The sequence below is a fragment of the Pinus tabuliformis genome, chromosome 5_2 (genome assembly GCF_031772625.1).
Source record: "Pinus tabuliformis cultivar Carrire ecotype Pingquan chromosome 5_2, CPIR1, whole genome shotgun sequence".
In the NCBI taxonomy this organism is placed as follows: Eukaryota; Viridiplantae; Streptophyta; class Pinopsida; order Pinales; family Pinaceae; genus Pinus; species Pinus tabuliformis.
In genome coordinates this window covers 1,088,201,849-1,088,211,817 of record NC_142306.1, presented here as the reverse complement: position 1 = coordinate 1,088,211,817, position 9,969 = coordinate 1,088,201,849, and positions in this window count along the sequence as shown.

Here is a 9,969-nt window from a genome sequence, read left to right as displayed (position 1 = left end):
AATTATATTTACCTCTAGCATTTCTGTAACCATACGTTCAATGCCACTCTTTTGGGCATTTGGATATCTATAAGGCATGATGTTTGGAGGAACAATTCTTGGAATCAAGTGAATAACATGACCATAATCACGAATAAGTGGGAGGCCTTTGGGAGTCTCAAATACCTTGGAATGACCTTCCAAGACCTTTTGGATATCTGGAGAAATAGATGATTTCAATGTTTGAACCTTGATGTTCTTTCTTCAAATTCTTTGTCATGGAATTGGAGCTGATTATCTTCCCTCATTTCTCTATGATACCCATTAATTCAATTTCCTTTCCTTCCCAAAAAAAATTCAAGAAGAGTTCTTGAAAATTAAAAGTCGTCATCCCCAAAGATTGTAACCATTGGACTCCTAGTACAACATCAACACCACCCATTCAAATGGAAAGCATTAGACTATTCAATACATATTCCACCATGGTTAGCTTGATATTATGGAAATTTCCATAGAAATTTACAGTTCCTCCATTTTCAACCATCACTTGACACTTTGATGATGGATATAGAAATAAATTCAATTCCTTGGCTATCTTACAATGAATAAAATTATGGGTACTACCTGAATCAATCAACACTATTACCTTTTTATTCTTGATATATCCTTCTATCGTGAGAGTTTGAAGAGTGGTAATACCCACTAATGCATTGAAAGATATGGTTAGATTCATTTATTCTTTCTCTATGGTTGGTTCTTGGTGTATATCCTCTTCTTTTGTTGTTTCTTGTTATGTTTATTCCTCCTCTTGACAATCTATGTAAAATAATTTCTTCTCAATACACTTATGACCTTTAGTGTATTTTCTATCAAAACTATAACAAATCAATTTTTATCTTTTTTCCTCCAATTGTTTTGGTGTCAACCTTGTAGGTTGTGGAAGATTATGAGCAACAAAAGTTCCATATTTATAGTTGTGAGTAGTAGAATTCCTTGTTTCCATAGTTTTTCTTTCAACTTTTCTTGCCACCTTGAATGCATTCTCTAATGAATCCGATTCCCAAAGGAAAAATTCATGTTGGGTGTTATCCTTCAAATTCCCTATGAAGACATCAATCTTATGCTCCTATGAAATATCAGTTACCTTGATACTCAATTTTTAGAAGTCCTCAATGTGCATCGCTATTGAACTCTTTTGTTTTAGATTTATCAATTTCCTAAAGAAGGTGTTTCTCTTTGTATCCTCATAATGTGCTATCATTTCCTCCGTAAAAATTGACCAAGTGACAAGTGGTTTACGAGAACAAAGAATTTGATACCATAAAAACTAATTGTGTTGTAGATATAAATATGCAATGCATACCTTTTTTGTGTGTCACACATAATGTAGAGCAAAATATTGCTCCATTTGTAGTATCCAGGTTATGAGATCCTTGCCATGAAACTTGCTCATATCGAGTTTTGGAATGTGGTTGACCTTCAATGTAGGAATTTACGGGGTAAGTTCCTCAGATAGAACACCAAAGGACACTGCTCACAAACAAATCACAGATCAATACACCAATATTCTTGACGTGGTTAAAACCCTCAAAGAGGGAAACAGTCCACGGCCTGAGCCAACGCAGCCACTTCAAGAAATTTATTAATAAAAGAAAGAAAATTTACATAAGCTTCTCTCATGAACGGTCACCCTACAAATGACCCTCCATGCTCTTTAAATAGAGATCATGGACCAATCGGGTGTTAAGACATGGATCAAGTGTCGGTAATACCGATGAGAGAATGAACCGTCGGATCACTTCATGTCTAGAACATATCGTGACCGTCAGATTGTAAGTTACAAATGTACATATTAAATAAGCACACTTTACCTAACTCTACACTAGACCAAGTTATACTTAACTATTTCCTATGTGTCAAAATATCCTAACATCCCCCCTTAAGAGCAGCTTGGGATAGGATTGAAGGATGTACAAATATGACACAATAGGAGAAGGAAGGAAGCATTAGAGCCTATCCCCCCTTAGTGACAACTTCTTGAACTCCAACCATAAATCAAAGTTTAGTAAACTTTATCTCTGTGAGAGCCTTTGTAAAGATGTCTGCAACTTGGTCATTGGTTGAACAATATTGCACTTCAAGAACATGGTCATGAATGAGCTTTCTGATGAAGTGCATGTGTAGTTCAATGTGTTTATTGCACTGATTTTGGACTAGATCTTTGCATAGTTGAATGGCACTTTGATTATCACACCAAAGTGTAGTTGGATGCTGCTGCGGAAACCCAAACTATGACAATATCTCACAAAGCCACAATGCTTCCTTACTAGCTTCCACTGCACCACGATACTCTGCTTCTGCTGAAGAAAGAGAAATGGCACTTTGTTTCTTGCAATCCCATGTAGCCAGTCCAAAACCAAGAGTGAAGACATAACCTGCAGTAGACTTTCGATCATCAGGGTCACCAACCTAATCAGAATCAGTGAAACCGACCAATAGAGGTGATGCTTTTGCACTGTAATGAATCCCAAACTAAACTATACCTCGAACATAACGAAGTATTCTTTTAGCTGCTTTCCAATTACTTTCATGTGGGTTTTTCATAAACCGAGCAATAAGGCCAACAAAAAAAGAAAGGTCAAGACGAGTATGGGTTAGATACAAAAGTTTTCCTACAAGTTGACGGTATAAGGTAGCATCAACTTCAAGGGAAGTAAAAGTGACTGAAATTTTGGCTCCAAACTTAAAGGGAGAAGGGGCTGGCTTACAGCCTTCCATGTGAAAATGGCGTAGAAGATCACAAGCATACTTGGATTGGGAAAGGGAAATATCTTCCTTGGTTTGCAGGACTTGAAGACCAAGAAAATAATGCAAGTGTCCTAAGTCAGTCATTTCAAACTTATTTTTACGGTTGGACTTCACATGGTTTATAAGGTTAGGATCACTACCAATAAGGATAAGATCATCAATATAAAGAACAAGAATGATAACAAACTTACCCACTTTCTTAGTGTAGACAATATTGTTAGAATGACACCTAAAAAAGCCAGTATCTAAAAGAAAGCTATCCATTTTAGCATAACAAGCCCAAGGGGCTTGCTTGAGACCATAAAGGGATTTATTAAGCCGACATACAAGGTTGGAGTCTGTTTGTATAAAGCTAATAGGTTGTTCCATATAGATTTCTTCATGCAAGTCCCCATGCAAGAAGGAAGATTTAACATCCATCTGATGGACTTCCCATTTGAAAGAGGCACCAAGGGAAAGAATAAGGTGGATAGAGTTCATTTTGTCAATAGGGGAGAAGGTTTTAGTATAGTCAATTCCTTCAACTTGTAAAAAACCCTTAGCAACAAGATGAGCTTTATGTTTATCAACTTTTCCATCTGGTACATACTTGGTTCTGTAAACCCATTTGCATTTAACAAGTTTTCGTCCCTTTGGAAGAGGAATAAGATCCCATGTATCATTTGCCAATAATGAACCATATTCTTCATTCATAGCTGCGTCCCAATCTGGATGGCCTGAAGCTTTTGCAAAGGTGTCAGGATCATAATTCGCTGAAGCTTGCGCCAGTAAAGAAGAGGCTCTATTGAACTGAGAATGTGTATGTCGTTGATCTGTAGGATCACCTGTAAGAGCACCCGTTGCATCCTGAGTAGCACAGACTCATTTTGGAAGCTGAGGAGCTGAAGGAGGATCCTGAGAAGGTGGGGGAGGATTGTCATCCTCACTATCATCATTTGAAGAAGAAATATTTTCAGAAGTAGAATGGATAGAGAGGTGGCACATCTACCAAACTAGGCTTGTAGGCCAATATATTTTCAGTAAACTTTACATCTCTTCTAATGATAACATTTCTGGACTTAAGTGGAATAAGTCTATATCCTTTGACATCTTCAGAATATCCAACAAAAATACATTTTTCACTCTTAGGTTCTAAAGCTTTATGTTTCTCATCTGGAATATGGGCCCATGCTTCACTTCCAAAAACAAGAAAGTGACTTACATCTAGTTTAATTGAGCTCCATGCTTCTTTTGGAGTGATATTCTTTAAAACCTTAGTAGGAGTGCGATTTACTATGTAATTTGCACAGTTAATTGCTTCTGCCCAAAAATTAAGACTAAGTCCTTTAGATTGAAGCATACAATTAGCCATTTCCTTTAGGGTGCGATTCTTCCTTTCAGCCACACCATTTTGTTGTGGAGTATATGGAACAGTGTGTTGCATTTGAATTCCATTCTCAGTGCAAAAGTTTATGAATTTTTTGTTAAGATATTCTCCGCCATTATCAGATCTTCGCTTAAGAATTTGATGTCCAAATTGTTTTTCAACAAAGGCCTTAAAGGCCAAGAACATGTTAAATACTTCATTCTTGAGTTTTAAGAAGTATACCCAAGTGCGTTTGGATAAATCATCAATGAAAGTTAAGAAATACTTGTAGCCATAGAATGAAACAACTAGAAGTGGACCACATAAATCACTATGCACAAGCTGTAAAGGGGATGAGGCGTGCCAAGAGGAACGCTTTTCAAAGCTATCTAGATGATTTTTTCTGAGTACACATCTAGAAAAAACACGATCTTTGCAAGATACCATAGGAAGACCTGTCACCATATTTTCTTTACATAGATTTTGAAGGGAGCGATAGTTTAAGTGACTAAATCGCTCATGCCAAAGTTTGCTCACTTCATCATTATGAGAAACAAATATCGAGGGAAGAGTTGATGACCCGATTTAAACTTATACAACCTTGTAGAATCATCAATAATTCCAGTAGCTAAAATATGTCTAGGATCTCTTAGGTCGTTAATTACAACATCGTGAGGTGAAAATTCAACGGTTTTACCTTCACCTCAATGAGTTATCTGACATACAAATAGAAGGTTGTAGAATAAGGTTGGAACACATAATACATCATTAAATTGACCATTGTATAGATTAATATTTCTAGTCCCTACAACTCTAAGAGATCTATCATCACCAACATATATATTTTTGGTGTTACAATCATATAAAGAAGAAAACATGGCTTTGTTTTTGGTCATGTGATAATAAGCTCCAGAATCAATGATCCACTCATGAGAATTAGAAGAAGAAGACACATTTAGTGCATAACCAGACCAAGATGGTTGACAACCACATGAAAAAAATGTTATTCCTAAAGATGAAGTTGAAGTTGAAGAGTGCTCCAAATGGATGTTATGCTTCTTCATTGTTGCTTCCAAGGCTTCCATCTTCTTAAAGCATTTAGCTTCTAAGTGGTCATCTCGATTACAAAAGTGGCAACGTCTATCAGTCTTCTTACCTTTTTTTTTATTTACCTTATCATTTTGTTGAAATTATTTTTCATTTTGAGACTGAAATTTCTTAGGACCTTTGTTTGGTTTAGGACCATTCCTTTTAGGATACTGCTTCTTAGGACTCTTTGAATTTGGTTGTTGTTGTGAAGTTAAGGCTTTCTTAGAAGGGTTTCCAAGATTAAGAAGACCAAGATGTAAGAGTTTTTATTGTTCTCTTATTACAAAATCACAAAAGGCATCAAAAGAGGGGGACTTGTAGTCTTGTCCTTGAGAAATAAAGGTTTCTCTAGTAGAATGGAAGGTGGAAACAAACATAGAGTAGGTTGGTCCAAAATTAGTAAGAATAGAATAGATAAGACTACCATCTTCTTTCTTAACCTTAACACCTTGCAAGAGGAGTCTAAGGGTCTTGAACTTGGAAAAAAAATATTCAATAGAAGAAAAATTATTGGGGTCCAACGAGAGCAACTCATTTTTGAGTTGATGGGCCCTAATTTCGTTTTTAATTCCAAAAACTTTAGTGAGTTGTTTCATTGCTTCATTAGGGATATCAAGTTTTGTGATATGGAATCTAAGGTCTAGAGAAATAGTCATCCCTATCAAGCCACGTGCTTGATCTTGCCTATTTTTCTATTTGGCTGCCTTATCTTCATCTTTAGGTTTAGTTTCTTGGCTTGAGGCTATTCTGTAAATACCTTTACTTCTAAGTAAATCCACAATGTAGGACCACCATTGGAAGTAGTTGGTGCTGTCAAGAATAACTTGGCATGGACTTTCCATTTTAACAAAAACTAAAGATGTAGATGCTGAAACTAAGTGTTCTAATGGAAAGATCTTGAAAAATTCCGCTGATTAAAAAAAACGGCTCGAGAACGACTTCCGAATGAAAAGTTATGGCTTTTTGAAGAAAGTTGTTGAAGATGCTGACAAAGTGCGTGAACATGCGGAAGTGAATGATAATGTTATATTTAAAAAAAATCCCCCCCCCCCTTTCCAAACTTAATATAATTGGCTCACTTAAAAAAAAAATTGTGACTCACTTTTATAAATAAGTGAATGTCGCTTTTACGTACTTTATGAGCTACCCACTAAATTGTAACTTAAATAAAAGATAAAGAGACTTTAGAATTATAAGTGACTCACTTTTTATAATGGGTGAGAACACTTTTACATGAAGTAACTTCAAAACATAAGTTACATGTGTTTTTTGAAAAAGTAACTCAACAAAGAGAAAAGCTTGAACCCAAGACCTCTATTCCCATAAAGCAACTTTGGACCAAGTGTGCTAGTTTAAAAGGTTAATAATTTTTGAAAAGAGGAAGGGGGTTTGTTTTTTTTTTTTGGAGGCTTTTTTTTTTAGTCACTGAATCTTTGGGTTGCATGCTTGCTTGAAAAAAATCTTTTTTCCTACAAAACAAAAAACCACACAACCCAACACGGACATAAAAAAAAAAAAAAAAAAAAAAAAAAAAAAAAAAAACATTATGGCTTAATGTTAGCTTTCCCAGAAACTAAATATTTTTCTCAATGTTTTTGATTTTCCGAGATCACACTAAGGTAAGGCGCAAAAGAGCATACACAAGAGAAAAATCCTTCCTTTTTGTTTCTGATTTTCCCAGATCGCACAGAGTCTCGGAGCAAAGAGCATACACAGAAATGAAAGGTATAGATCTGGTAATTAAAAGCAAAGAGATAAATAACTACAACTGCAAATGAAGACTTTATACCTCCAGATCTTAAAAATGACGTAGCTAGGGCTACTAGAAACCTTTTTGCATGAAACAAAAGGGGTTCCTCACTGGAATAGATGCTCCCAACACATTAGAGAAATCCTCCCGGCCCGAAAGTAGTTAGAAATAGTAGATCTAGGAAACGACAGTCGGATGCAGTTGTACCGACTTCCGATTTGGATCACCAACAGATGTGGTCCTCAAATAGCTTTCATACCATGTAGGAATTTACAGGGTAAGTTCCTCAAATAGAACACCAAAGGACACTGCTCACAAACAGATCACAGATCAATACACTAGTATTCTTGACGTGGTTAAAACCCTCAATCAGGGAAACAGTCCATGGCTTGAGCCAACTCGGCCACTTCAGGAAATTTATTAATAAAAGAAAGAAAATTTACACAAGCTTCTCTCATGAACGATCACCCTAAAAATGACCCTCCATGCTCTTTAAATAGATATCATGGACGAATCGGGTGTTAAGCCACGGATCAAGTGTCAGTAATACTGAGGAGAGAATGAACCATCAGATCACTTCATGTCTAGAACATATCATGATCGTCGGATCGTAAGTTACAAATGTACATAGTAAAAAAATAGACTTTACCTAACTCTACACTAGACCAAGTTATACTTAACTATTTGCTATGTGTCAAAATATCCTAACATTCAATCCAAATTTAGAGTCTATAAAATCATGATTAATATTCATTTTGTTCTCATCATGAGTTTCATGGAATACCTTTTCATCATTAATAAGCATTTTTTATAACAACTTTGTCATGCCTTCCTTAAAACTTTCCATGTTTCTTTTAAACCATCCCTCAAACCATCCATCTTAGCTTCCATTTCATTTTTGGTTACTCTTTGCGAGAGTGAAATTTGTTGCACTTGTTCATGTAATTTTGATATATCATGTTGCATTCCTTCCTCTTCTTCATATGTCATAATAGAGCTTTCTGGTTGCTTACTGGGAGTATCCATTTTTTTGTTTCGAGGCATATTGGAACCAAATAATGATATCTATGCTTTACTATGCCCTTTGAATTACTTCAGGTTGAATTTTCAAACAAAACACATGAAAATTAAAAAAAATACACACCTTTTTCTTCCTACTTTTTGGAACTTGATATTGAAATTGTTGTATCTCTAAAATTTCAGCCTCCCAAGGTCTGAAATTCGGTATTGTGGTATCACCCTGAGTCTTCTTTCCAATTCCGCAAGTCATACCAAGATTGGATTCTTCAATATAGATTTATTTCAAATCTCCCACGATGACCTGATTATGAACTAGTTAAGTAGAGAGAACTTGTACAGGATACCACATGCCACTATTTCAACCTTAGGCCCATAAATTTATACATGAAAAAATATTTGAGACCAAATTTTGGAGCATTCATAAACCCTAACTTATTCAGACCCTATCTCAGAAAATATAGCAAACCAAGATCTGAAATTTCTACACAAAGTTCACCAACATTTTGGCTCCATGTGGTTGAAATTTCAACTTCTGAAGCTTCGTAGAAAATACATTATAGAGAAAATTCCAAGATGTCTTGTTTGAAACAGCGAAACCCTAGAATCCAAAGCTTTGATACCAAATGTTATGCAACCGTATCACAAAATAGAAGAAAAGATAGATCAACGACTTGAAAATAAGCCTCTTTAAGGGGGGAACCTCCTTTACATCACATAAATGAACAATTCTTGTATGATACAAATGAAAAGGCCTCCTTGGTATATATAGAAGTCTAAGGGGCCACAATATAATAAGTTCCTACATAACAATAATAATGTAAGGGCAGAAAACTAAAAATAGTGGACTTCTATGGGGCACACTAATAACAATATGGGGGCTACATGGGCACAAAAATAACAATAGGGGGCTATGCTAACAATAACAGTAAGGGGGTTACACTAATAATAACAATAAGGGGGATACACTAGTACTATAGGGACCTAACAATTTTGAGGCACTAAATAATGATTTTTTGATGTGGATGTGACTGAGATATATGCACAGGAAGAGCTTAGGTTTTTCCAAAATTTTATTTCTCAGGTAGACCTTTCTAAAATGCTACCAATCACGCCAAATTCTTATTATTTGCAAAATTTATGACCATGGCAAGTTGATGTACCAGCAAACCTATGTAAGGCCCATAAGCCTTTTGGCATTTCCTCTCATAGGGTTAGGTTTTTGGATGTTTAGGGTTTCCTCATTGCGTTCTGGTGTTAAAAAGGTCCTTTTTGCCTCATTGTAACTCACTCTAGAAGGCATGTAGTCATCACATCTCTTCTCAGATATAAGCTACTACCATTTAAGCTAGTTTGTTTCAATATGCATTTTTATAGTTTTAAGACATCTCATTTATTAATCAAAATCAATTTTCACCATATCTGTGTGTTTTTTTTATAAATATATATTTTCATTTTGTTCCTTTAAAAAATTTGGATCATAAATTGAGTAGTAATCTCTCATTATAGTCGTGTATTTAGATATATCAAATAATTTCCCATGGGCATGGTCAATAGAATCAACTACTCTATCAAGTGAAGTGAGCAATGATATATGAGATGGCTCCCTAGTCCTAAAATCACCAATTAATTTTTAGAGTTCATATAAATGTTGATTAATTTATGTATATGAATCTTGTGGAGTATTAGTGTTTGGGTTTGAATCAAGGTTTTGCTCCATGGTGGTGGAATAAAGGATGCAATTAAAAAATAGAAAATATTTTTAAAATTTATACATATTTCTATAATTTAACAAATACTAAATGAGATTTCAAATAACATCTACCTATAAGTGATAGATTCTTAGAAAAAAACGTTGGGTGTGGAGCTTGATTATCTAGAGGTGTCACCACATTGGACCCCAGTTCGTAATGTGGTGGCAACGCTGCTCGTAAAATGTACACTGCAAGGGGGGTCCAGGGGGGGCTGACAACACCCCCGC